Genomic DNA, 27,735 nt, shown 5'->3' with positions numbered 1-27,735 from the left:
CAACCTTGCCATTATCAGTACCGTGCGCTAACCCACTGAGCTATTCAGGCTAGAAGATCTTTTAGGAGAAAATGCTGGTGAAAATTCACATTTCATAGGAAAATGTCAGCAGGCTAGAGCAGGACCTCAAGGTTTGTAAAACTACAAGCAAATATATTATTATTATAGGGTTGCCATAAAAAAAGTAAAAACCAGGACACGACAAAAAAAAAGAATTATTCAAAACCACCGAAACCACAAATTTTTGATTGTCTTGCCTAAGATCCAGGACAAAGCACCGCCTTTCAAAAATTCCTGCCATCAAGTCCACCTTTCAAATCCCGGTAATGTCTGGGAGAATCTGGACGTATGGCATCCTTAATTATTATTATTTTAGCAGGGGGAGGAATGACAGCCTAATGAGGACTGAAAAAGCTCAGTGGGCATGGAATGCTTACTGGCTGTTAGAGAAGGGGAGGGTGCAAGACTAGGGCGGATAGAGTTGGATGGTTGGAACCCTGAGCAAGAGCTGTTCAGGCTGCAACATTTTATTGCAGGACCCACGTGTTATGATAGATGCAGAAGGAGGCCGCCCTCCAAATGCAATACTTAAACCATGCGGTATTTGACTGGCCTCTGCCTGACCCAGCAGGGCTCATCATTTGTAAAAGAGAAGGACTTATTCAGCTACCATTGCCACATGCCTCTGTGGAAATGAAGTTCCCAGAAGAAAAGCTGAAAATTTGTTGTTGTTGTTGTTTAGTTGTTTAGTTGTGTCTGACTCTTTGTGACCCCTGGACCAGAGCACACCAGGCACTCCTGTCTTCCACTGCCTCCCGCAGTTTGGTCAAACTCATGCTGGTAGCTTCGAGAACACTGTCCCACCATCTTGTCCTCTGTCGTCCCCATCTCCTTGTGCCGTCCATCTTTCCCAACATCAGGGTCTTTTCCAGGGAGTCTTCTCTTCTCATGAGGTGGCCAAAGTCTTGGAGCCTCAGCTTCAGGATCTGTCCTTCCAGTGAGCACTCAGGGCTGATTTCCTTCAGAATGGATGTGTTTGATCTTCTTGCAGTCCATGGGACTCTCAAGAGTCTCCTCCAGCACCATAATTCAAAAGCATCAATTCTTTGGCGATCAGCTGAAAATAAGCTCCCTCAAAAGCCTGCTGGAGATGTCCCTTTCATATCACTAAATGTAAGAACCATTTTTTTTAAAAGAAGTTTTTCTGGAATTTTTCCACCACATCAGCAATTGAACAAAAATAGACTTGGGAAGGATAGCAGTTGGGAGTCAGCAGAAATCTTCACTCTCCTTAACCACAAAGTCCTTCCTGGAAGATGTCCGGGGCAAATGGTCTTTCCGAAATAGCTGATGGCCAGGCTGGTGTCGCAACCTGTATCTATCCTGCACCCCCGCCTTTTGGTTTGCTCCTGCAAGTTTTAAGAGGATTTTTGAAAAAAGAAAAAAACCCTCCAAGGGCCTTTCTGTAACAAAAAATGTCACTCCTCTGCTGAGTAACGGATAGGAGAGAGAGTTAAAAGGGCATCTTCCTCCCCTCCCCCCCTTTCCAGATCCAGAAACGTGTCTTGGAATCCCTCTTTCCCCCATGGATTGGGTCTCCCTCCCACCCACCCCATGTCTAGATAGTCACATTTTATCCTCCTCTGACAAGTCCCTATGTGCAGATCGCCTGCCCCCCTCCCTCCAGAGTTCCACTAAAAGGAGAGCTAATTAATTCTGACCATCCCTAATGGTCTTCTAGGTCAAAAAGAAAACGGAGATTCAACTGCACTAATTTGATCTCTAATGTCTTCGTCCCCCGCATTCTCTGCCCGATTAACTTCTTGAAATTTAGTTTCGATAAGTGGAGGCAAGCAGGGCAGAAACTTCCAAAGAGATTTTCTTCATGAGCAGCGGACGGACGGAGCCTCTTTGGACCTGCAGGGAGAGAGCAACCTTAATTCAATTCCTCAGCAGCCTTGACGGATGTGGTCGCCTGGGCACAATCTGGGTCACTCTGAAGGCCCAGAAGATTTTGATATGTACGGGAGGAGAAATATGAAACGAGGAAGAAGTTGGTCGTAGTTTTAGTAGCACAGCAGCAGCAGCGGCAACTAATAATGTGGAAAACACTTAACAGGAGTACCATGAAATGAACCGAAATGTAAGGAGCAAAACAAAGTCAAGCAAGGGGTCGATCAGTTCGCTTTGCTGGGGGCTGCCAGCTGCCGACCAACCCACCTCCAGGGGCACCGTATAGCTACCTCCGTGGCCCTGCTGTTGGTGTGACCCGGGTGAGCCCTCTCCAGAAGGAAGTAGGGAGGTTTTTGCCAACTGCAGCTCCAGGGACAAAGGGAATTTCCTGCTGGGGAGGCCTGGCGGGGGGGGGGGGGCGAGAGGGTGTGTCCCGCTTGGCAAGCTGGGTGGAGACGCACCAGGCCGGGCAGAGGAAGCCAGCTTGCTCCCACCGAAGTCTCTGCCGCCCGATGCTTAGCCAGCGCAAAGCATTCTCCCCAGCCAAGGTCTGTTCGACCGGGGCCCTTTGACCAGCTCATTGTTCCCTTGCCAAAGGGCCACACGCAGGAGGGGAGAGACAATGGGGCAGCCCTTGCATTCACCCAGAGAGATTGGGGGCGGACGGGGGTGGGAGAGCAGGCCTAGAAAGTGTTTGCTGCTCTGAGAGAGCCTTTTCAAACCTCTTCTTGGCGGACGCAGAGTGACAGTTGAATTGCAGCCCCGCTTCCCGAGAGAGCCAGATATTCCCCTCGGCCACTTTCGCCAAGAGCGACACCCCCCCCCGTTGCATTCACACAGCTCCCAACACAGCTGCAGTTGTTGGGAGGTCTTGCCATTGTCTTGCCCGAGAAGAAAGGTTCCCCACTCCCTCCAGTTCTGCTCCCCCACCCAAAACCTTGCAGACCTCTATTGCTGACCAGAAGATGCAAGATGAATGGAAACGTTAGCCAGAGACGTTGGGAAAGTGTGAAGAGGGGACCTCCAGCGCTCTGTGCCCTGGGCTCACCCTTTTCACAGCTGGAGGGGCGGGGGGGGGGGCAGGAGGAGGGCAGCTTGAGGAACCAAAGACCTTGAATGTGGAGAGGAGGGGAAAGTTAGCAAGGACACAAGCTGCATGGGGTTAGGAGGGGGACACTGGAAAAAAGAACCAGAGAATCATAGAACTAAGGAGTTGGAAGGAACCTCAAGGATCATCTAGTCCAACCCGCTGCAAAACAATAATCCTGACTAAAGCATCCATGACAGGTGGCCCCGCTTTACAACCTCCAAGGAAGGGGAGTCTACCATCCTGCCATTTGGGAAGCCAGGGCCATAATTACAGATGCAGCTAGAGATATGGGCACAGGTAATAATAATAATAACAACAACAACAACAACAACAACAACAACAACAACAATAATTTATTATTTATGCCCCGCCCATCTGGCTGGGTTTCCCCAGCACTCTGGGTGGCTTCCAACAGAACACTAAAATACAATAACCTGTTAAACATTAAAAGCTTCCCTAAACATGGCTGCCTTCAGATGTCTTCTAAAAGTTTGGTAGTTATTTTTCTCTTTGACATCTGGTGGGAGGGCGTTCCACAGAGCGGGTGCCACTACCGAGAAGGCCCTCTGTCTGGTTCCCTGTAACTTGGCTTCTCGCAGGGAGGGAACCGCCAGAAGGCCCTCGGTGCTGGACCTCAGTGTCCGGGCAGAACAATGGGGGTGGAGACGCTCCTTCAGGTATACTGGACTGAGGCCGTTTAGGGCTTTAAAGGTCAGCACCAACACTTTGAATTGTGCTCGGAAACGTAACACAAGCGTCCACACTGGCTGCCCATTTAACTACTGAGCCAGGTCCAAAGTTCTTGTACTTATTCACAAAGCCCTATGCAGTTGAGGTCCACGGAACCGCCAGGACTGGGCTGCCCGAACTCTTACATTCCAGCTCCACCACTGAGATCATGTGCAGGAGTGTCACTGTCTGCTCCTCGAGTTGGTGAGGCTCATTTGATAACAAGAATAAACCAGCCTGTAGTGTCATTGGGCTAGTCCTGTGGAACACTCTGCCACTAGAGAGTCAGCCTTCTGTATCAAAAAATTCCACCAAGCTTATGCAGGCAATTATAAACACATCCTTCTGCAATGTTTTATAGCTGATGAATGCTTTTAACTTTTCAGCTGTTTTCATTGTATGGTTTTATGTTTTTATTGCTGTAAACCACTTAATTTTTTGTAATGACACTTTTTAAAATAAATAAATGAATAAATGTATAATGAATACACAATGGTGTGGCCTGTAGCTATGTTTAGAAAGTGAACACTGGTAAGTAGTGGTGAAAAAGGAACCTTTTATCATATGTGATAGATGAAGGGGAACCTTCAAATTTGGGATAGAAATATTTTGTGAACCGGGAAAAGTTTCCAATCAGATGATTCAACCAATCCCTCAGATATCATCACTGCTGTTGATTTTTAATGACTCACCTCAACAAATACTTTTTAAAAATTTAGTAATAAAGGCATTGGGCCCCAGAGGCACCTCCAGTTAAGGCTGGGAAATAATCTGAAACCCCAGGGAGACTGCTGAAAGTCAGGGTAGTAGAGGAAGCCCTGAGACAGCTATTAGGCAGACCTGTGGCCTGACTCTGCAAGACAGCTTCCCATTGGTGCTTAAGGGAAATGCAGGCAGATGGCGCCGCACAAGAGGGTTTCTGTTTGAGCAAACAAGAGAACTGGGGTCACCTCAGTGGGCCTTTGCACACTTGTGTACATTTGCTGCATAAATGTATTCCTGTCACTGATTTTAAGCCTGTGGTGTGCATACAGTGGTACCTCTGGTTGCAAACGGGATCCGTTCCGGAGGACCGTTTGCAACATGAAAAGCCCGCAACCTGAAGTGCCGTATCTGCACAGGTGCGCGGCGCAATTTGGCACTTCTGCGCATGCGCAAGTGGCGAAACCCGGAAGTAACCCTTTCCAGTACTTCTGGGTCGCCGCGGACGCAACCTGAAAGAACGTAACATGAGGCAAACGTAACATGAGGTATGACTGTACAACCAATGAACTCAGACCCTTCAATCGTCCCTATTTTCCAGGGCTGTCCCTGATGTAGAGAAGCTGTACCGGTTTCTGATTTGATCCCGGAATGTCCCACTTTCCCCTAGGGTGTCCCCATTTTCCTTGGAGAAATGTTGGAGGGTATGGAGTTATCTGACCCCCAAGACATCTGAAGGCAATCTTGTACGGGGAAGTTTTTTTAAATGTTTTGTTGTGGTTTTTTATATGCTTTTATATGTTGGAAGCTGCCCAGAGTGGCTGGGACAACCCAGTAAGATGTGCATAGCAAAATAGCAAAATTATCATTACAGTGGTACCTCAGGTTACATACGCTTCAGGTTACAGACTCTGCTAACCCAGAAATAGTGCTTCAGGTTAAGAACTTTGCTTCAGGATGAGAACAGAAATCGTTCTCCGGCGGCAGCAGGAGGCCCCATTAGCTAAAGTGGTGCTTCAGGTTAAGAACAGTTTCAGGTTAAGAACGGACCTCCGGAACGAATTAAGTACTTAACCCGAGGTACCACTGTATTGAATATGGGATGTCCCTATTCTCATCGGAGAAACGTTGGAAGGTATGTGGAGGGCATTTTCTGAGTGCAGGCAATGCAGCCGTTCGCCACTAGATGTCAGGCTCACAGCCGAAACAGAACCTTTCCCTCCCCAACTGGATGTTACGATGCTGTGATCCTGTTTAAAGGTGTGCAAAAAATGAGAATAAAACAAATGAAAGAGAGAAGGGAAGGGAGAAAGGAAGGTCGCTCCAAAAACCATTTCTCAGACACTGACACTGCCCCCACCTAAAGACCTCAGCTCAGCAGCAGAGCACGTGCTGTGGGGGCATCTCCTGCATCCACTCCTGGCTCCTCCGCCTGAGAAGGGCCTTGCGAAGGATGGCTGTGGGTCACCCCTGACCCTTCGCCCAGCTGACTGGTGAGATAGAGCTCTACAACATCTGGAGGGTCCCAGGGTTCCAGCCCCTGTGCTGATTGCAGACCAGGTCACCACCTAAATCTTCCCCCTAAGAGCAAGCTTTAAGTTGGCCACACATTCAGAAGACTGAGAAAGGATAGGATTGTTGTTGTTGTTGTTTAGTCGTTTAGTCGTGTCCGCCTCTTCGTGACCCCCTGGACCAGACCACGCCAGGCACTCCTGTCTTCCACTGCCTCCCGCAGTTTTGTCAAACTCATGCTGGTAGCTTCGAGAACACTGTCCCACCATCTCGTCCTCTGTCGTCCCCTTCTCCTTGTGCCCTCCATCTTTCCCAACATCAGGGTCTTTTCCAGGGAGTCTTCTCTTCTCGTGAGGTGGCCAAAGTCTTGGAGCCTCAGCTTCAGGATCTGTCCTTCCAGTGAGCACTCAGGGCTGATTTCCTTCAGAATGGAGAGGTTTGATCTTCTCGCAGCCCATGGGACTCTCAAGAGTCTCCTCCAGTCCATAATTCATATCTCAAGGGCTGCCAGTCATGGAAGGTGGAGCAAGCGTGTTCTCTCCTGCTTGTTCTCTCCTGTTCCTGCGACCCGAACCAATGGATTCAAAGTATAAGAAAGGAGAACTTTCTGAGGATAAGTGCAACAGAGAAACGGATTCCCTTAGAACAGTGATGGCCAAACGTGGCCCTCCAGCTGTTTTGGGACCACAATTCCCATCATCCCTGACCACTGGTCCTGTTAGCTAGGGATGGTGGGAGTTGTAGTCCCAAAACAGCTGGAGGGCCAAGTTTGGCTATCACTGCCTTAGAAGGTAGTGGGTTCTCTTTCACGGGATGTTTTTAAACAGAGGTTGAGTGGCCATCTGCCAGGGATTATTTAGCTGTGGTTCCTGCATTGCAGGGGGTAGGACTAGATGACCCTCAGGGTCCCTTCCAACTCTACAGTTCCATGATTCTATGATTTGGTGAGACCTACATTCAGTTGTTGCTGCACATGTCTTGGGTTCAATGTGCTCTCTCTTCTCTCAGCTGACCCAGATCCTGAGGCAGACTGAGGCAGCTGCCTCGGGTTACAGAATCCAGGGGGTGTCTCTGCAGATGCCCCTCCCCACAGCCAGCGGAGGAGAAACGTCTGCTTCCAGTGAGATCTCACAGGGCTCTTGCAAGATCTTGCCGGAACCCAAAAGCCATAGCTGTGTGACCTCGGAAAGTGAGGCTTCAGCAGCAGCAGTAGCAGCAGCAAGACAGCAGAACTGGATGGGTCACCCCAAGCCCAGATGGGGAAACAGATGATTTCATTGTTTCAGAAACTCCTAGAATTCATGTTGCTGCCTCACAAACGAGAGACAGAATTTGAGAACCAAACTTGTTCATTTTGGCAATTCAGCCTCCCCTCCCTTTCCCCTGATTTGTTTTTATTCCTCTGAATGAGGATGACTGCTGCAATCTGTTTTTAGACAGTGCCGAAGCCACAAGATAAAAGAGGCAAAAGGAATCTGCTCATCTGCATATTTAACGTCTTGCGCTGCAGTCGCTGCATAATTTAAGCCTGGCATTAAAAACGCTGCCCAGATTTTAAAGGGTTTCTGTTTAAGCAAACGAGGGCCGCTCCACAGAAAACCTATTTACTAGGCACTCAACCTGATTTGCTGACACAAAGCTCACACGGAGGTTAGACTATAGCTGGTCTTTGTTGAGCATTTGCTTTGATTTGTTTGTGGGGAAGTTATACGACGGTGAGCTTTCATCCTGGTTTGCCTGTGGGATGTTAACGCATCTTCCTATTAATCATTCATCACCCACATTCAATGCATTTCTCTGTCACTTTCCTAACTGCAAAAAGAACCATGAAATAATTTAACAACAATTAAAAGGAAGAATTTGAAATACATACACAAATATATACAGGACTCCCCTCACATTATACCACTTTTTGTTTAACTTTAAACTGTTAATAATAATAATTTATTATTTGTACCCCGCCCATCTGGCCGGGTTTCCCCAGCCGCTCTGGGCGGCTCCCAACGTCAAAATGTCACACATTAAAAACTTCCCTATCACCTTCTATACAAATAGTAGTCCAGGGTAATAACTTATATTAATTTGTTGTTATTTTGCATGTATATTTAAGCACAAGCTTCTGGATTAGGGTGGGATATTTCATAATTTATCCTTACGGTGTTGTTGAAATAATAACAACAAAACAACCACAACAACAACTGTCACATTTCTTATTTTAAAATGGGTGTGTTGCACTGGGGAAGGTGTGGGGGACCTCTGACCAGATGTTGCTGAAAAAGCATCACCCTATTTGCTGGCCCTGATGGGAGTGTCATTTGGCAAAATCTGGAGGGCCAAAGGCTCCCCTATAACTACACAAAGTAAAGGTATAGCAGCACTTTCAACCCATTTTAACTGTGGAAACCTGATTTCCACAGTATGCACTTGCATTCTATGATATCTCTCCTGCAAAATACCCCTTTACAACCCCTAAATCAGACACCTGACAGCTGAGCAACCATCTCTCCCTCCTTTTTAAAACACAGTACGGTTGCATCTTATGGGATGGTTCCGTTCCAAGGGTTCCATGTATACACAAAAGTCATGTATGCCAGTGGTTCCAAGTTAGGGGTCCAGGGACCCCTGGGGGTCCGAAGAATGTACCCGGAGGTCCGTGGCCCCATCCTTTGCCTTCCCCCAACTACTTTTTTGGTCATTTTTGCATGGTAATTACACAAATTTTATGGTCTGTTTTAGTGCTGTGCGGGTTTTCAATATATTGAAAATTACGTATGGAGGACTTGACCCGGCATGTGTGACAGAGACTTGGTTGGATGAAGCAGATGGCCCTGTCCTAGCTGCTGCTTGTCCACCAGGTTTCTCTTATGCACAGCAACCCAGGTCATGTGGGCGGGGAGGGGGGATTGCAGTGATTTTTAGGAAGTCATTAGTTGGCACCAGGTGTCCTATTGGGAAGACCCAGTTTTCTGAGTGCATGTTCTGAAAGTTGGGCAATAGGGGCAGTACATGATTCCTTTTGGTGTACCGACCTCCCCACTGCACCAAGAATTCCCTTCCTGAGCTGCTTCAGGTCGTGGCGGATGTTCTCCTGGAGTTTGGTTGTCCAAACATTCATGCCAACATGACCTTACAAGGGGCTGCTCAGGACTTCATGGAAAGCATGGTCTTCATGGGACTGTCCCTGAATAAGTTTGGCCCAACTCATAATTGTGGACATGCCTTAGACCTGGAGTTCACCTCTATGGATGTGGGTGATCTGACACTAAGTAAAAGTGAAACAAAAGAAGTGACATGGTCAGATCACTTCCTGGTGCATCTGGACTTCTCCACGACCCTTCCCCTCTTCAGGGAGGTGGAGCTGATTCAGATGGTCTGCTCCTGCCACTTAATGGATCCAAATGGTTTCCAGAGAGATCCAGATGGTTTCCAGACAGCCAATATGGCCAACTATCGCCCAGTCTCAATTCTTCCATTCTTGGGCAAGGGGATTGAGCAGGTGGTTGCTGAACAACTCCAAGCATGCTGGGACCATTTGGATCCCTTCCAATTGGGATTCTGGCCTCATCATGGGACTGAAACTGCCTTGGTCGCGCTGGTCAATTATCTCCGGCAGGCTGGGGACAAAGGTGAAAGCTGTTTCCTAGTTCTGCTGGATCTCTCAGTGGCCTTTGATACCATCGACCACAACATCCTTCTGGACCGGCTAGAGGAGCTGGGGGCAGTGTTATGCAGTGGTTCCACTCCTTCCTCCTGGGCCGTGTCCAGAAGGTGGGGGGGATGAATGTTGAGACCCCTGGGCTCTCACTTGTGGGTGCCTCAGGGTTCTGTCGTCTCCCCCATGCTTTTTAACATCTACATGAAGCCGCTGGGAGAGATCATCAGGAGGTTGGGTCTGGGTGTTCATCAATATGCGGATGATACCCAGGTCTACCTCTCTTTTAAATCAGAACCAGTGAAGGCGGTGAATGTCCTGTGTGAGTGGCTGGAAGCGGCTGGAGGATGGATGGTGTTTAACAGATTGAGGTTAAATTCTGACAAGACAGGAATTCTGTTTTGGGGGGACAGGGGGCAGGCGGGTGTGGAGGACTCACTGGTCCTGAATGGGGTCACTGTGCCCATGAATGACCAGCTCATTTTGGACTCACAGCTGTCCATGGAGGCACAGGTCAATTCTGTGTCCAGGGCATCTGTCTACCAGCTCCATCTGGTATGTGGCTGAGACCCTATCTGCCTGCGGACTGCCTCACCAGAGTGGTGCATGCTCTGGTTATCTCCTGCTTGGACTACTGCAATGCGCTCTATGTGGGACTACCTTGAAGGTGACCCGGAAACTACAACTAATCCAGAATGCTGCAGCCAGACTGGTGACTGGGAGTGGCTGTCAAGACCATATAACAGCGGTCCTGAAGGGCCTAGATCGACTCCCAGTACGTTTCTGAGCACAATTCAAAGTGTTGGTGCTGACATTTAAAGCCCTAAACGACCTTGGCCCAGTGTACCTGAAGGAGCGTCTCCACCCCCATAGTTCAGCCCAGATACTGTGGTTCAGCTCCGAGGACCTTCTGGCAGCTCCCTCACTGCGAGAAGTGAGGTTACAGGGAACCAGGCAGAGGGCCTTCTCAGTGGTGGCGCTCGCCCTGTGGAACGCCCTCTCATCAGATGTCAAGGAAATAAACAACTATCTGACTTTTAGAAGACGCCTGAAGGCACTCCTGTTTAGGGAAGTTTTTAATGTTTGAAGTTTTATTCTGTTTTTAATGTTCTGTTGAAAGAAACCCAGAGTGGCTGGGGAAACCCAACCAGATGGGTGGGGTATAAATATTATTATTATTATTATTATTATTATTATTATTATTATTATTATTATTCTGGGCAAAATCGGCTTCGAAATCACACTGCGCTAACAATTTTAACCCAGCAACACGCAGCAATATCTCACTATTCCCTTGAGGGAGAGCAGGCTGATTTCAAGGCAGCGTGGCATGGTGATCTCAGCCGATAATGCTACTGATCTGAGCTGCCTTCCCTCACGCTGAGGGAGACCAGGGCGGCCGATTGTGAGGCGCTGCCTTCCCCTCACGCTGAGGGGGACCGGGCAGCTGACTGTCCTCCCTTCAAGGCCCTGTAGCCCTGCCTTCCCCTGGCAATGGGGCGGAGCAGCTTTTCTCAGTCAGCAGGAAAGCAGCAGCAGCAGCAGCCACAGTGGATGTGCATCTTTGAGGGCTGCTCTGCTGATGCCCCCCCTCCCCTCCCCCTCCCTCCCCTCCCCCTCCCTCCCCCTCCCCCTCCCTCCCCCTCCCCTCCCCCTCACTTCCTCCTGCTTCCCATCCAATCTCCAGGCTGTTCCTTCCCTCCTCCCCATGCCTGATCTCCAGTTTCAGACATCGTGGTTTTTTTTTGTTTTTATTATTATTATTATTATTATTATTATTATTATTATTATTATTATTATACTGCCCTATACCCGGGGGTCTCAGGGCGGTTCACAGAATAAATATATATATCAGAATATCATGGTGTTCAGTTGCTGATATATCATGATGTTGTAAACCAGATATTGCTCACCCCTAGTCTGTTTTTTAGTATACCTGAAATCCTTTGTTTATTAGGGGCTACCTCACATTTTGTTCATGAAATTGCTTTGCAGAGATAACTACCATAGAGTTATCAACATTTTCCAAAGGTGGAGGGTGTCCCCATGGCTTGGTGTTTGAAAAATAGGGGGTCCTCAGTAATTAGGTAATTGGGAACCACTGGTGTGTGCCAAAACCCCTGGAGTCACCCTGTGGCTAGCAGGTGAGGGGGAGAGAGGAAGTATCCCTTTACTCCCAGAGCCTCTGTACTGAATAGGCCCGAAGGAGGAGAGCTTACAAGCTCTTTTTGCACTGGATAACCCAAGCAGACTCAGGATAAAAGAGCTTTTGAGATCTCTGCCTTGCTTAGGGGACAAGGTCTGCTCTGGTGCTGGAAAGCTGGGAATGTTCATGCAAGATCTCAGGTGGCCCCACAAGATCTCTCAAGAGCACCCCAGAGCCCATACAGTGAGTGGGTCTTGCCCTGTAAGGAAGACAGATATCTTTAAAGGCCTTTCCACACTGGGTAACTCCAAGCTCTTTTAAAAAGAACTTTCTCCTCTGTGCTTGGACTTGTGCATCTTCAGCCAGCCCACCTTCAAGTGCGCATGGTTGAAACTGTGCAAGTTAAATGCACATACGATGTGATCATATTGGGAAATGAAACAAATGAGACCCGAAAGAGAATGCAACGCTAAATGCTGCAGAGAAATGGATTATTGGTGAGCCTTTTTGCACCTTATGCATAATAATAATAATAATTTATTATTTATACCCCGCCCATCTGGCTGGGCCTCCCCAGCCACTCTGGGCGGCTTCCATAGAAACCAAAAATACAGTAAAATATCACACGTTAAAAACTTCCCTGAACAGGGCTGCCTTAAGATGTCTTCTGAATGTCAGGTAGTTGTTTATCGCTTTGACATCTGCTGGAAGGGCGTTCCACAGGGCAGGCGCCACTACCGAGAAGGCCCTCTGCCTGGTTCCCTGTAGCTTTGCTTCTCGCAATGAGGGAACCGCCAGAAGGCTCTCGGCACTGGACCTCAGCGTCTGGGCAGAATGATGGGGGTGGAGACGCTCCTTCAGGTACTGGACCGAGGCTGTTATGCACCTGGCAAAACCAAGGTTTGCCACTGAGGGCACCACAGGTGGCTCTTCACATACATGAGCATCTGCAGTCATGTCCTCTTGCTCTTCATGCTTTGCAGGAAACCCCTGCTGGTGCCACGAAAGGCCTCTGTGGGGAGCGCATGGGCAACCCCCATTTTAACATATCTATGTTCTCCGCCCTGGAACCTCAAGCAGAACTGAAATAATAAACAAACAAAGTGGAGACCTGCAACGTTTTGTTGAAGTCTCTCTTGTTTCATCTTATTTCAAAAGGGAGGGAGAGGCAGTTTTGAGCTCTCAACTTAGAGGTCCCATTTAGAGATTGTAAATGGATTTGGTGGCAAGGTTGTGGATTCCCAAGGCACATAGGGAGGGGCAACGCATCCCCACCCTTCCAATATTGCCCCCCTGCCCTACCCTTGCTGAAGCCTCCCTTACCTAGGCTGCCTGGTGGTGCCCATGAAATGGCAATGTCAGCAGTGAGTTCCGGCCAGATCTCATGAGATATCAGCAAGATTTCATGAGGCGTCTCCAGAAGCTGCTGCCACCACCACTTCTTCTCCAGAGACCGACACCCGACAGGAGTGCTGCCTCTGGGGGTCCCACTGCCCGGGGTTGCTGCCTCAGCCCCCCTGACTAGCATCTGACCTGTGGAGCATGTACATCCTGCAATCAACGTTGCCTCCTTGTTTTCCTGAACTCAGAGTCTTGGTGTGATTCTGTCCCAGGGCGAAGAGTTCTCCTCCCAAAGAGATTTAGTGTGCAATGCAGTTTCTGTTGGTGCATTTAAACTCCAGGCGCCATCAGAGTGCAGGGGCCATTCTGGCTAGACTGGTAGAGGTCAACATTAGGTAACAACAACATGAGCACCTGGGGATGAAGGCAGGCAAAGGTGAGGCCAAGCAGTAAGTAACTAATTACGATTGATAACCTGCTGATCTGTTGCTGCTGTTATTATTTTGGCTGCAAAATGAACCACCAAAATGATGAAGGAATTGGAATAACCCTCGGCCTCCCACTACTAGGAAAAGTTTGAATATATGGAGCTTTTCAATTTGGGAAGAAGGGGAGACATGAGTGCGTTGTGTGAAGTTTTGCATGATGTGGAGAAAGCAAATGGAGGGCTTTCTCTCTCATAAAAAGAGAGCTTGGAGTCATCCGGTGAAGGCGAATGTTGTGGCGTTCAAGACAAACTTCTTCACACAGCATGGGATTCAGAGCTATGGGATTCAGAACGTAGTTACAAGTAATGCACCGTTAAACTCCCTGCCAAAGGAGGCAGCAATGGCCACCAACTTGGTTGGCTTAAAAAAAGAGGATTGGGCAAATTCATGAAAGACAAGGGCTATCGATGGCTACTAGGCAGCATGGCTTTATTCTGCACCCGCTGTCAGAGGTATCCTCGCTGGGAATCGCAGGTGGGCAGAGTGCTGTTGTTCTCGTGTCCAGCTTGCAGGCTTCCCAGAAGGACATTTGGCTGTGAGAACAGGATGCCGGGCTATTGGCCTGATCCAGTATGCTGTTCTTATGCTCTTATGCTCTTGCACTCAGGTTGTGCTTTGGGGCTTCCTACAGGCTTCTGGCTTGCTGCTGTGAGAACAGGGTGGTGAGCAAGATGGGCTCCCCTTGGTGTGATGCAGAAGGGCCTTTCTCACATTATGATCTGCCCTATCAGCCAGGCTCACTGTCTTGCTTTGCCTGGGCATAGAAACCTCTGCCTCCCTCTCCCTCCTGCTTGGCACCGCAGCCCGTCTCTGCCCCCTCAGCCACTCCCTTAAAAACCTCCCTGAGCTTTGCACCTCCTTCTCCTAGGCCGCCCGGCAACCCGCAATGGCAGCCTGGTCCTTCTTGACCAGCTGGCGTCTGCCTGGCGCAGCTGACGGCCAGGGCTTCCTTCATCCTGCTTTCTGGTGGCAGGTGCCCGTCCGCCACACGTGACGGGTTGTGGATTCCCCTCCAGTCCGTCCTCTGTGGCCAAAGAGGTGCGAGTGTGTTGGCGAAGCTGAGACAGACAGCTCGATCGATGTGGCAAATCCCCCGTCCCTTCCCCGGCAGCTGTAGCCCAATTAAACCCAACAGTGCACAGGTGTTTGCCGTAATGACTTTAACACGAAAAAAGCAAGGCTCCCTTTAGGGCCTTTAAAAGAAGAAATGTAGAGCTCTTAACGTTTTATACACCAACGACATCAAACCAAAGTAGGAAATAATAAAGCCAGGGAGGGGGAGGGGCGGCAAAGGGACCACGTGACACGCCGTGGCAGCCTCAGCCAGGTGCTAATTAAACAAGAGCCAGCGGAAGGAAGGAGGCAAATTTCTCCTGCCCCCAAGGGATGGTCCCACTCTGGGGAAAGCCGGAAGCACAGCAGCCTCCAGGATTCTTGGCTTGTTTCATGGTGGCTGCCTGCACCTTGCAGCACCAGCTCAGTGCCTCAGCGTCACCCACTGCGAGGGCAGGAGCTGGGAGACAACAGAAAGGCAGTTTGCCAAGCTGGGTGGACACAAACCCAGGCCACATTCATACCCCCTGTTTAAAGCACTAAGAAACCTCTTTGAACAGACATGGCTGCCCCCAAAGAATGATGGGAGCTGTAGTTTGTTATGGGTTCTGAGAGCTGTTAGGAGCCCCCTCCTCACTTCCCATCCAGAGCTACAATTCTCAGTTCCCTGGAAAGAAGAATCGACTGTTAAGCAGTCTGGGAACTGTAGTTCAGTGAGCTGGGAGCTATTTCCAGAGGGCTTGGGCTGCCTCACTAAAAGTCCACTTTTCAGAACAAGCTAAGCATATCTCTGGAGCATGTGGCACCCTCCATGGTACCCCCATGTGAGCAGCACAGTTAGCAGACAGAGATATATGGGGGAGGCAGTCCCTTAGGTAAACTGATCCCAAATCGCTCAGGGCTTCAAATGCAAAAAGCAAAAGACTGGAAGTTCTCTACAACCTACCCTGTGTCTGGCCTGTGTAGCCTTCTGCCCTCAGGTATGATGGGGAAGGTGCTCTCATATTGCCTGGGTAGTCCTGGTGAAATAGAAGAGTTCTCAGCAAGGGTTTAAAAGTTGAACAGAAGTTGCCTATAGGCACAGAATGTTCCACAAGGCTGGACTGATAATGCTAAAGGCTTATTTGTTGTTGTCCAAAGAGCGTCACCAACTTGGGAAACAACCAGAGAAGCCCCTGCAGACGATCTTGGTGACTGAGCTAGGATAGAAGGGTTCAGGCGCTCCCTGAGGTACCCTGGACCTAAATTGTTTGGGGCTTTGTAAATTAAGACAAGGGCCTTAGTAATAGATGGGTAGCCAGAGCAGACGCTTTAAAAGGGTTGGCACATCTTGGTGGCCAGGTGGCCCCTCAGCAGTCTGGCTGCCGCACTCTGCACCAGGTGCAGCTTCTGAATCAACCCAAGGGCAGCCCCACACAAAGCGCATTGCAGTAGTCCAGCTTTGGGCCTACCAATGCATGTGGAATTGTGGGGGCACAATCTGTCACAGGCAGCAAAATACCTTGGGTCACGCCCTACTGGACCAGGCCTCCTGTTCCACTTAATGGTTCACAGAAGGATTGTCATTGTCTCTCCACCAACGCCAAACGATGCAGGAGTCAAAAACTCCTGCTGTACTTTGAGCAAGGCCTCTAGGGCTTCAGCTAAAGGGAAGACACAAGTGTGAGTTGAGCTGGGATGGAATGCAAGAACGCTCACTAACATCAGCATCTCCAGTGTTGTCAGATTTCGCATTTTATATGGTGAAGCACATTTTAGTCCAGGGGTTGGCAAACTAAGGCCTGTGGGCCGGATCCGGTCCAATTGCCCTCTAGATCCGGCCCATGGACAGTTCTGGAGTTGCCGCTTGGATTGGCGCAATCACCATTTTTTTTAAAAAAAAATTGGGCGCCATTTCCCCCCGCGATTTCCCCCTCACACGCACACACACCACGGCACCGGTGCCTCCCTTCTCCCTCCTCCCTTCCTCTTCCTGGCTTCTCTCTGCCCTGCGGAGGAAGGGGGCTGGGCGTTAATAGGAAGCTTCGCTGCCCACCCAGGGAAAGCTGGCACAGAAAGGAGTGGCGCCGCCACTGCTGCCGGCTCTCAACCGCAGGCAGAGGGGTGGAGAAGGTAGGCAGGGGGATTGGAGGGCTGGGGGGGAGAGAGAAGCCCCCTCCATTGCATGCATGTGCGCACACATGCGCATATGCAGTCTGGCCTGCAAAAAAGACTGGGGGACAGTGAACCGGCCCCCTCCCAAAATTTTTTACTGACTCCTGTTTTAGTCCATTCATCTGCAAAGTTTATAGTTTGTTTTTCCTCCTGGAGGGAAGTGGTTCTCTACATGAAGAACCCTCAGCACTCCATTGCAAACTAAGCCTCAGGAGGAACAGTTGAGGGAGCTGAGCATGTTTAGCCTGGAGAATAGACAACTGGAGAAGATACAACAGCCATCTTCAAACACCTGAAGGGTTGTCCCATGGAAAATAGAGCAAGCTTGTCTTCTTCTGCACCAGAGAGCGGGACCCGAACCAATGGATTCAAATTGCACGCAAGGCCCTAAACCTCTGGAAGAACTTTCTGGCAGTAAGAGCTCTCCAGTAGTGGAACAGACTCCCACAGAAGGTGATGGACTTCCCTTCCTTGGAGGTTGGTCCTCTGTAAGGGATTCTTAAGCTGTGATTCCTGCATCGATTCTGTGGTTCTATGATGTGTGGGTGGGTGTTGTGTTGGGGACTCTAATTTGCTCCGAGACCCATCTACTCCGTCTTCCACCGGCAGCTCTGAAGAGCTCCCTAGGGGCTTACCCCCTTCTTGCTCTCCCCAAACCCTTTCTTAACAAACACAGGCAATGATAATGTACCCCTGGGCAATGAGTGCAGATGGCGCCAGTCTCCCTTCATCAAGAAGCAACATCTGAAGGAAGCCGACAGAGCGACATGGCGCACATCACAACATTTCCCTTCCCTTCCCCTCCATCTCCATTTCAATTTATAGTTCACACAAGCAGCTTAAACACGCCGATTTGAGATCAAAACAGAACTGGGGGGGGGGGAGAGACTTCAGAGCATCTGTTCTATAGGAGGATGCCGTGTGCCTGGAGATAATTTTAGACGAACGTGTTATAAACAAGATCTGTGGAACTTCGCAGATCATGGCGAGCTGTTGGGACGGGTGCGTGTGGGGCTGACTTACAGATTAAGTGTATAAAATGTTTAGCACGGAGCTGTGAAGTCAACTTTTCGTTTGTTTTAAGAAATATTTGAGGCAGGTCAGAAAGGAGAGAAGACGAGTCCTTTCATGGGTGAGCCAAAACAACCAGGAACAGAAGGAAGCAGGCGCTTATCAACAGGCAAGTGTAAGAAAGGCCTTTTCAGATCAGGTTAAGGTCAATCCAGACCATCTTAACCCAACATGGTGCCCTCCAGATGTTTTGGATTACAACTCCCAACTGGGCTGGCTGGAAGAAGAAGAGGAAGAGGAAGAGGAAGAGGAGGAGGAGGAAGAAGAAGAAGAAGAAGAAGAAGAAGAAGAAGAACAACAACAACAACAACAACAACAACAACAACAACAACAATTTATTTATACCCCACCCATCTGCTTGAAGGTTTTCACCTTAAGACAAAGCCTTTGGCCATTTTCAGCTGGCATTGGTAGTTACAGTTCCATATTTAAAATAGTTCAAACCCATCTTCCAGGGCAGACTGTCCTCCCAGTGAGGTTTGCAAAGGTTTAACACATGCAACATAAGCGTGTTGTTGCTGTTTATAACCCCCTCCACTAATTTTATAAGCAGCATTTTTTAATTCACTTTTAATGTCAACATTAAGGAGTGTAAGAGGATAAGAAGAGCCTGGCTGCTGGATCAAGGCCCATCTAGCCCAGCCTTGTGCTCTCACAGGGCCAGGCAGATGCCTCTTTGCAGTGGCTCTCAAAGGATGTGAGACCTGCCACACTGGTGTGTCGGGAGAGGATGGCAAGTGTGGCAGGAAGATTCAAGGACAACCAAAGAAACATTTAAACACCTCAGTGTAGTATAGTACTGTATCGTATCAAAATAAATTTTATCATTTGCTTAATATGGATAAATATCTTCTCAAAATGAAGCACTGCTAGGAGCTGTTTCTTTTTGTTCTTCACCATGTATGTTATCAATAAAAAAAATCAATGTAGCACGAGCAAATTTTTATTCTGAAAGTGTGGCCCAGAGAAAAAAAGTTTGAGAACTGCTGCCTCAGTGGGAAACCTGCAAGTGGGATTTGAGCACAAAAGCACTCTTCCCTCCTGTGGTCTTCAGAAACATTGCAGAGCATGGACGTCACATGCCATTGATAGCCCTCTCCTCACCCTCCTCCTCCTCCTCCTCCATGAATTTATCCAATTCTCTTTTAACGCCAACCAAGTTGGTGGCCAACATTGTCTCCTGCTGAAGCCTCCATTTCCATTTGTGCACTGCTTGAAGATATACTGCTGAGTTGGGTATAAAAACAGCAATTTAGGTCCTCTGAAGACCAGCAATGATAGGGCCATACATATTTCCTTAGGACAGGTGGATCAGAGGTGAGAGGTCACCACTGAAAAGGACCTGAACAATGGGTACTCACCAGCTTAACACCTTTCATTGGTGACCCAAAATTCAGGGCCCCTGAAGCAGAACTCAAGACTCAGGGAGGTTCATTTGGGTGCAGGCAGCACTTCAGACAAGACCCTCACAGACCTTCTAGTGAGGAATGAGAGTCAGTGGCCACTCTGCTCCCACCCTGGGCTTCCCAGAGGCACCTGGATTGCTCATGGTGTGAGCAGAATGTTGGTGTCACCCAGAGGGGCTCTTCTTATATTGTTGCGTGTGAAGTTATGCACGGAGAAAGTAATGGAGAAAAGCTCCTCTTCCTCTCTTCTATAACACTAAACCAGAGGTCAGCATACTTACTGCGACTCGGGCCGGTGTCTCCAGCGCCGATCGCGCGGTGAACTGGAGGGCGGGGGAGCGAGTTCCCATTTGCATGTGCAGTGGCGTAGCGTGGGTTGTCAGCACCCGGGGCAAGGCAAGTAATTTGCGCCCCCTAACCCGTGGATTTTAGCACTTGAGTGGGAGTGCGCCCCCCCAGATGTTGCGCCCGGTGCGGATGGCCCCCCCTGCACCCCCCACGCTACGCCACTGTGCATGTGGACACACTATTTCTGGTGCACTTCTGGGTTGGAGGAGCACCAGAAATAGCTTGTGCGCATGTGCACGGGCCTCCTCTGACCCGGATGTGCACCAGAAATAATGCTTGCGCATGCACACAAGCTATTTCCAGTGTATCTCCAACCCGGAAGTGGGCAGCTGCGCAGCGCAGTGCCAGTAAGAGTGGGCAGTGGCAGTGGGTGTTGCCGCAGGCTGGATTAATGAGTCCCTCGGGCCTTATCCGGCTCACGGGCCTTAGTTTGGGGACCCCAGAGCTAGACCTCATGGGCATTCAATGAAGCTGAATGTTGCAGGATTCAGGGTACATAAAAGGAAGTCCTTATTCATGCAGACCATAGTTGAACCATGGAACTTGCTCTCACAGGAAGTAGTAAAGGCCACCCACTTAAAAGTAAAGGGACCCCTGACCATTAGGTCCAGTCGTGGATGACTCTGGGGTTGTGGCGCTCATCTCGCTTTACTGGCCGAGGGAGCCAGTGTACAGCTTCCGGGTCATGTGGCCAGCATGACTAAGCCGCTTCTGGCGAACCAGAGCAGCGCACGGAAACACCCTTTACCTTCCCGCCAGAGTGGTACCTGTTTATCTACTTGCACTGGTGTACTTTCAAACTGCTAGGTTGGCAGGAGCAGGGACCGAGCAACGGGAGTTCACCCCGTTGCGGGGATTCGAACCACCAACCTTCTGATCGGCAAGTCCTAGGCTCTGTAGTTTAACCCATAACACCACCCGCATCCCTTGCCACCCACTTAGATGGCTTCAAAAGAGGATTGGACAAATTCATAGAGAGGACTATCAGCAGCTACCATACTTGCCACACTGACTCTGCTCTGCCTCCACAGTTGGAGGCAGGAATGCTTCTTAATGCCAGTTGCTGGAAACTGGCAAAGGGGGGGGGGCAGCTCTTGCTTGGCTCTTGCTTGCAGGTTTCCCCCAGGCATCTGGTTGGCTGCCGTGAGAATGGGATGTTGGACTGGATGCGCCCCCTTTGGCCTGATCCAGCAGGGCTCTTCTTAGGTTCTTATGCAGGGGTCAGCAAACGTTTTCAGCAGGGGGCCAATGCACCGTCCCTCAGACCTTGTGGGCGAGCGGACTATATTTATGGGGGGGGGGTATGAATGAATTCCTATGCCCCACAAATAACCCAGAGATGCATTTTAAATAAAAGGGCACATTCTACTCATGTAAAAGCACACTGATTCATGGACTGTCCGAGGGCTGGATTGAGAAGGCGATTGGGCTGGATCCGGCCCCCGGGCCTTAGTTTGCCAACCCATGTTCTTACGGCTTTAAAGGCCAGAATTAGCACGTTAAACTGGGGTGCAGAAAAATGAATGTGAGTCGTGTGGAATTGTTGCAATGTGGACAGATACCTGTCTCTCCTGCCCGTGGTGGCCCACTGCAACTTGGTTCTGTTAGTGATGCAATTGCCAAGCTGAAAACTGTTCAAATCTCCCCTCTCTCCCACTCTGCAGCTTTTCAAAATGACATTGTATTTACATTTTGATTCCCACCCCCACCCCACCCCAAAAAATACCAAAAAGCAATGAAAGAAAAGGAACACACTTTTTGTACTGAAATATTGAAAATGTCAAAACTTGTTTCTGCTTTTCTCCGGCGGTGACAGATGTTGGTATCCTCAGTTGTGAAACGACACGTCAAAATGTCTAGTGAAAACATCAAACACAAGCAACGGCACTGCAGAGGATTCGAAGCTGAGCTCCTTGGAGCAACTGGATCAGGAAGGATGAACTGAGAGGGGGGGTGGGGTAGGAGTGAGAGGGTGAAGGGGGTCTTGCCATGGCAAGAAGGCCTGGCATGTGGGGGGGGGGGAGACTGAGTGAGGAGGAGGAGGAGGAAGGTTATCTGGTTCCAGTGCTCTGATGAAGAAGGGCCTGTTCTGGGTCTTTGCTTTTGCTCTCCATTTTTTGCATTGAGTTGCTGGGGACAAATCTGATTCCATTTGCATTTAGAGGCAGACCTAACTCATCTGCACTTTCCTAAGCAATATGCAAACCGAAACACAACCGTCTTTCAAAATTCACACTTTTCTGAACTTTGCAACATAGTTCTCTGGCCAAGTAATGTGCACAAAAATGCATATATTAGTGAAAATAACATTAAAGTGTGTTATGATATACAGTAGTACCTTGGGTTACATACGCTTCAGGTTACATATGCTTCAGGTTACAGACTCCGCTGACCCAGAAATAGTGCTTCAGGTTAAGAACTTTGCTTCAGGATGAGAACAGAAATCGTGCCGTGGCAGCAGAAGACCCCATTAGCTAAAGTGGTGCTTCAGGTTAAGAACAGTTTTAGGTTAAGAACGGACCTCTGGAACGAATTAAGTACTTAACCCGAGGTACCACTGTATATGGCTTTTAATCCTATCAAGGCAGAGTCCACTGAAGCCAGGATGGCCAAGGACCTGGGAGACCAGGGTTCAAATCTCTACCTGGCCATGGAGCTCTAGACCTGTGACCACTGGGGACCAGTCGCTGCCTCTCAGCCCAACCTACCTCACAGGGTTATTGTGGGAATTAAGTGAGGAGTGGGGAGAACCATTGCATGCTGTCTTGAGCTCCCTGGAAGAAAAGGCAAGATAGAAATGCAACAACAATAACAACAATGGAAATACTTCACAAAAATGTGTACATTTGGCAAAATTACATACAATTTGTGTATATGTGTAGAAATTCACTGATTAATTTTATGAGGGTTGTTTTTTTTTAAGCACAATCTGATGTGGAAATGCAGAGAAATGAACTGAAAATAGGAAGAAATGAGAAATTGATAGAAACTGAAACCTTCATATTTGCCTTCCCCAGGTCACAGAATTCTTCCAGTGCTTCATCCTGGAAAGGGGTCACTGGCAATAGGTTGTATGAACTAACCAGAACACCCAAGAAAGATTATTATTTTGTGGAGTGGGGGCAATACAGTCTAGCATTTGGATGACAATGCTATCGTGTGTATGCAGTAAAAACAAACCACCCTCTGGAAGCCCCCATGGAGCTGTCTCATCCAGTTGGGTCTCCTTCCGAGGTCCTACAGATCCACCTTCCTAATCCACATCAACATCAGCCTGCGATGGAAACACCAGAGGGAGTGAGGAACAGGGCCAAAGAGCCCCTTGGGCTACCAGCTCCAGGCCACAAGGTACATTTTCCTACCTTGAAGAAAACTCCAATTTATGGGAGAGGTTGTGGAAAGAGGATTTAAAATTTACAGCTTGTTGTGCATTGAAGGAAAACTGTATGGAAATGATGTACCGTTGGTATTTGACTCCAGTAAAGTTGACAAAAATGTACAAAAATGCATCTAAGTTATGCTGGAAATGTAAGGATAGGGAGGGTACCTTTTGCCATATGCAGTGGTCATGTAAGGCAGTAAAGGGCTTCTGGGAAATGATATATAATGAACTGAAAAAAAATGTTTAAGATAAAAAAATCCCAGAAGCCTTTTTACTAGGCTTAACAGGAGAAGAAACACCATGAGACCTAAAAAGGCTTTGTGTATATGACAACATTTGCAAGAATGTTGTTAGCTCAGGTGTGGAAGGAAGAGAAGGTCCCGAAAAAAGAAGAGTGGATTACCAAACTGATGGACTATGCCAAAATGGCAAAGACGACCGTGAAGATCAGGCACCAAGGTGACAAAAAATTAATCAAGAATGGGAAAAATTTGTAGAATACCTTAAAAACCACTGTACTGTAGTTACTTAGAAACATTAACCGGATTGATATAGCATTTATGAAGTAAAATGGACTAAAGTAGTAAAGATGAAATAGAATGAATAAATATAATTATATGCAAGAAAAGAGGGTAAAATATAGAAACCGGGGGGGGGGGGCGGGGGGAAGTCCGAGGGATTTGTATAATCTCAGTACTGTATATATGAAAAACGTTTGGAGTGTATGGAAATAATGTTAATATAAAAAACTGAAAATTTAAAAAAAATGAAAAAGAAAAGAAAACTCCAAAATCCACCACTTGGCAGCACCTTCATTTTGGACCAGCCAAAATGTCACAAAACAGAAAGTGGTGCTTTTGAGTTCTCCAAAGCCTTTTCATCAGGCTGGGATGTTATGCAAATCAGGAGGGAGGGGAGGAGAAAACAAGGAAAAATAGGAAGCAAATAAGTGCAAGAATTAGGCTGGGTGTTGAAGCAGACTGATTCCAGCCTCTGTTTGGAGCTGTCGGGATCAGGCTGGATTCTGGAAGCAATGGCGGCTTCTCATTTTTGAAAATGCAAAAGGCTGCTGTTACCCAGCCTTGCATGAAATACACAAGTTCCTGGTTAGACAGAGAGCAGAAACAGAGACAAAGGGCAAAAAATCCCTCTTTTTTGGTGCAGAGAAAGCTGCTTCCCATCATCTGACCTCTTCTTTCCTGCCTTTTAAGCTGGGGGTGCCAAAGATGGATCATGCAAGCTGTTCTGCACACAAGGAATGCGCTCTGTTTTAAGTTTCCAGTCCTCATGGAGGTAAGTGGGTGGGCAACTCCAGCTGAAACCTCAGAAGCAAAAAGGAAAAGGCAGGGCAGGGCTCGCCTTCCCAAGCTATTCCACCACCACCACCACCACCCATGCCCTGCTCATGTGCTTTCCATTGGGGCCATGTGGTTGGCGACTGTGGGCAACTGGATGATGGACTAGATGGGCTCAGTTCAGCTTGGTCCAGCAAGATCCATTGTATGCTCTTAAGCTGTAGAGAGATAGATGAAGACAGGAACAGATATCTGAATGGTGCAGGCAAGGCTTTAAAAAATGCTGTCCTTAGCATACATAGGTGGGAGAGGCCATTTGGGGTTCTGGCTCAGGCAGCAAAATGTCTTGGGCTGGGACAGGCATGGGGACAGGAGATGGAAGAAATCATTCACAGTTCTTCACCACAGTCACCTTGTGTAGTGAAGTACCAGCATTCCAGGTCAGAGCTCTTCCCCAGGGCAGCAAAGAGATCCCAGGTGTTGCAATGGAGTTAACTCTGCCCACCCAGCCTGGCCATTGACTCGCCTCATCAGGAAGGCCACCTGGGTGGTGACTGTCTTCTCTCGCCCTGGACCTTGGCCGCCTTAACTGCTGGCCTTGGGTTCTTGCCGCTCACTTGACAACTCAGCCCAAAGTGAACAAATGAAGAAAATTATGCAGAACTGTGAAGACTGCACAACTGCGCAGACTAAGAGGCAACCTGAATATTTGCATTAATTGAAAGTGGTTGCAGGATCCAGTCTTCCCCAGCACAGAACTTGGATTGCTCCTTGGCACTCCTCTCCCTCTCTATCCGGACCCCATCAGCCACTTCCACTTGTCAAATCACCTGCAATTTGAGCCAGAGAGCTGGCCGACTTCTCAGAGTTTATATTTAAATAAGCCCTTCTGCTGAACTCAGGCTTAAATATATCTCCCTTTAATCTGATAGCATGAGTGGAAACCCGCAGGAGGGAGGGAGGGAGGGAGGGAGAAGCCCACCAGGCAAAGGCATCTGTAGCAGCAACGCTTGCAGCAGGATCTGAGATGGTGCATTTGGGCAGGACCTTGCATTAATACTCGGGGTGGGGCTGGAGGGGGCAACCCAGGATCTTTGGCTGTGTTTATTTCTTCACTAATAAAATGAATTTCAGTATGGACAAATGCCTTGTTCTGCACTTAGGCAGGAAGAACCAGCTGCACAAATATAAGATGAGGGACACCTGGCTTGATTTAGGGGTCTTAGTGGACCACAAGCTTAACATGAGTCAAGTGCGGTGTGGCAGCAAAAAAAGCAAATGCTGTTCTAGGCTGCAGGGACGCGGGTGGGGCTGTGGGTTAAACCACAGAGCCTAGGACTTGCCAATCAGAAGGTCGTGGTTCGAATCCCTGCGACGGGGTGAGCTCCCATTGCTCGGTCCCTGCTCCTGCCAACCTAGCAGTTCAGAAGCACGTCAAAGTCCAAGTAGATAAATAGGTATCGCTCCAGCAGGAAGGTAAATGGCATTTCCGTGCACTGCTCTGGTTCGCCAGAAGCGGCTTAGTCATGCTGGCCACATGACCCAGAAGCTGTATGCCGGCTCCCTTGGCCAATAAAGCAAGATGAGTGCCGCAAACCCAGGGTCAGCCATGACTGGACCTAATGGTCAGGGGTCCCTTTACCTTTTTATTCTAGGCTGCATCAACAGAAGTCTAGTGTCAGATCCCACCTGGAATATTGTGCCCAATTCTGGACAGCACCATTCTAAGGCTTGATGACACTTCCACTTGTCCCAGCACTTTCCACTGGGGAAACCCTCTCTTTACCACTGAAACAGAACAAGCATCCATCAGTTTTCCTGGGGAAACAGAAAACCGCTTGGGCCCTTGCTTTCTAGGCACAGGACAAGTAGAAGTGTGGGCAAGCCCTAAGAAGGATATTGGACCAACCGGAACACGTGTAAAGGAGGTCTGGAAACCAGGCCTTATGAAGAATGGTTGAAGGAGCTGGGTATGTTTAGCCTGGAAAAGAGAAGATTGAGAGGAGAAGGGATATCCATCTTCAAATCCTTAAGGGCTGTCACACAGAAGAGGGAGCATGCTTGTTTTCTCCTGCTCTGGAGGGTAGGACTTGAGGCAATGTTAGATGGCCATCCATCCTAGATACTTTGGCTGAGATTCCTGCCTTCAACCAGGAGGTTGAAGTAGATGGCGCTTGGGATTCCTTCCAGCTCTACAGTTCTGTGATCCTAGTATCACAAATTGTGCCCCAGGGGAGTCTACAAAGGGAGTGACCCCAAGAGCCATATTCTCTTCTAAGAAAGCTTTCAGGAATTGCATGCTAGTGGTGGGCAGAGCCAGAGGCAAAAGTGGGTGGAGCAAGGAATGCAAATTTTTCCCTTTACACAGTGCGGTAGTTTCTGCACATGCGCTCCAGACACCCCTCCAGGCAGGAGGAGAGGAGGATGACCAAAATGATTATATTACAGTATATCAATTTAATTTTTTTTAAAAAACCACACACACATTTATAACTTTTTAGGATGCTTTAGGATTTGGATGTTGTCTTTGTCCATGGAGTCATGAATTTAAAAGACGCCTGCTCCTTGGGAGAAAGGCAATGGCAAACCTAGACAGCATCTTAAAAAGCAGAGACATCACCTTGCCAACAAAGGTCCATATAGTTAAAGCCATGGTTTTCCCAGTAGTCATGTATGGAAGTGAGAGCTGGACCATAAAGAAGGCTGATCGCGAAAGAATTGATGCTTTGAATTCTGGTGCTGGAGGAGACTCTTGAGAGTCCCATGGACTGCAAGAAGATCAAACACATCCATTCTTAAGGAAATCAGCCCTGAGTGCTCACTGGAAGGACAGATCGTGAAGCTGAGGCTCCAATACTTTGGCCACCTCCTGAGAAGAGAAGACTCCCTGGAAAAGACCCTGATGTTGGGAAAGATTGAGGGCACAAGGAGAAGGGGACGACAGAGGACGAGATGGTGGGACAGTGTTCTCGAAGCTACCAGCATGAGTCTGACCAAACTGCGGGAGGCAGTGGAAGACAGGAGGGCCTGGCGTGCTCTGGTCCATGGGGTCACAAAGAGTCGGACATGACTAAACGACTAAACAACAACAAAGGATTTGGATGACTTTAAAAGAGGAGTGTGGCCAATTCACAGAGGTGATCCATGGCTACTTACCTGGGTTTCTATGCTGTGTCTTCAGAACCAGACTGCCTCTGAACGCCATTTGCTGAGCAGGGCTGGAGTAAATTGCCCTAGTTCATTGCAGGGGTGGTTGTTGTTGTTATATATATTCCGCCTTTTCTGCTGGCAGGGACTGAAGACTAAATGATGCTTTGGGTCCCCTTGGACTCTGCAATTCTATGATTCTATGAGAGTTCCGCTGTACTCAGATCCTGCTTTTAGGGCTTCCCATTGGGTCATCTGGTTGGCCA

The 27,735-nt window shown here is 48.6% G+C and overlaps 1 long non-coding RNA gene across 1 annotated transcript in view; it reads right to left on the bottom strand.

Moving 5' to 3' along the window:
- Positions 1–27,532, bottom strand: part of LOC310754944 — a 38,817-nt gene extending 11,285 nt beyond the window's left edge. Inside the window, exons 1-2 of the long non-coding RNA XR_014544092.1 lie at positions 27,479–27,532; positions 13,108–13,539 (exon numbers count right to left, since the gene is read on the bottom strand). This is a non-coding gene — a long non-coding RNA (uncharacterized lncRNA). The remainder of the gene's footprint in view (positions 1–13,107; positions 13,540–27,478) is intronic.
- Between the last annotated feature and the right edge of the window lie 203 nt (positions 27,533–27,735).

This window comes from Podarcis filfolensis (assembly GCF_964270895.1).
Source record: "Podarcis filfolensis genome assembly, chromosome: Z".
NCBI lineage: Eukaryota > Metazoa > Chordata > Lepidosauria > Squamata > Lacertidae > Podarcis > Podarcis filfolensis.
Note: the sequence above shows the minus strand (reverse complement) of the source record. Positions and strands in the feature narration are given on the sequence as shown.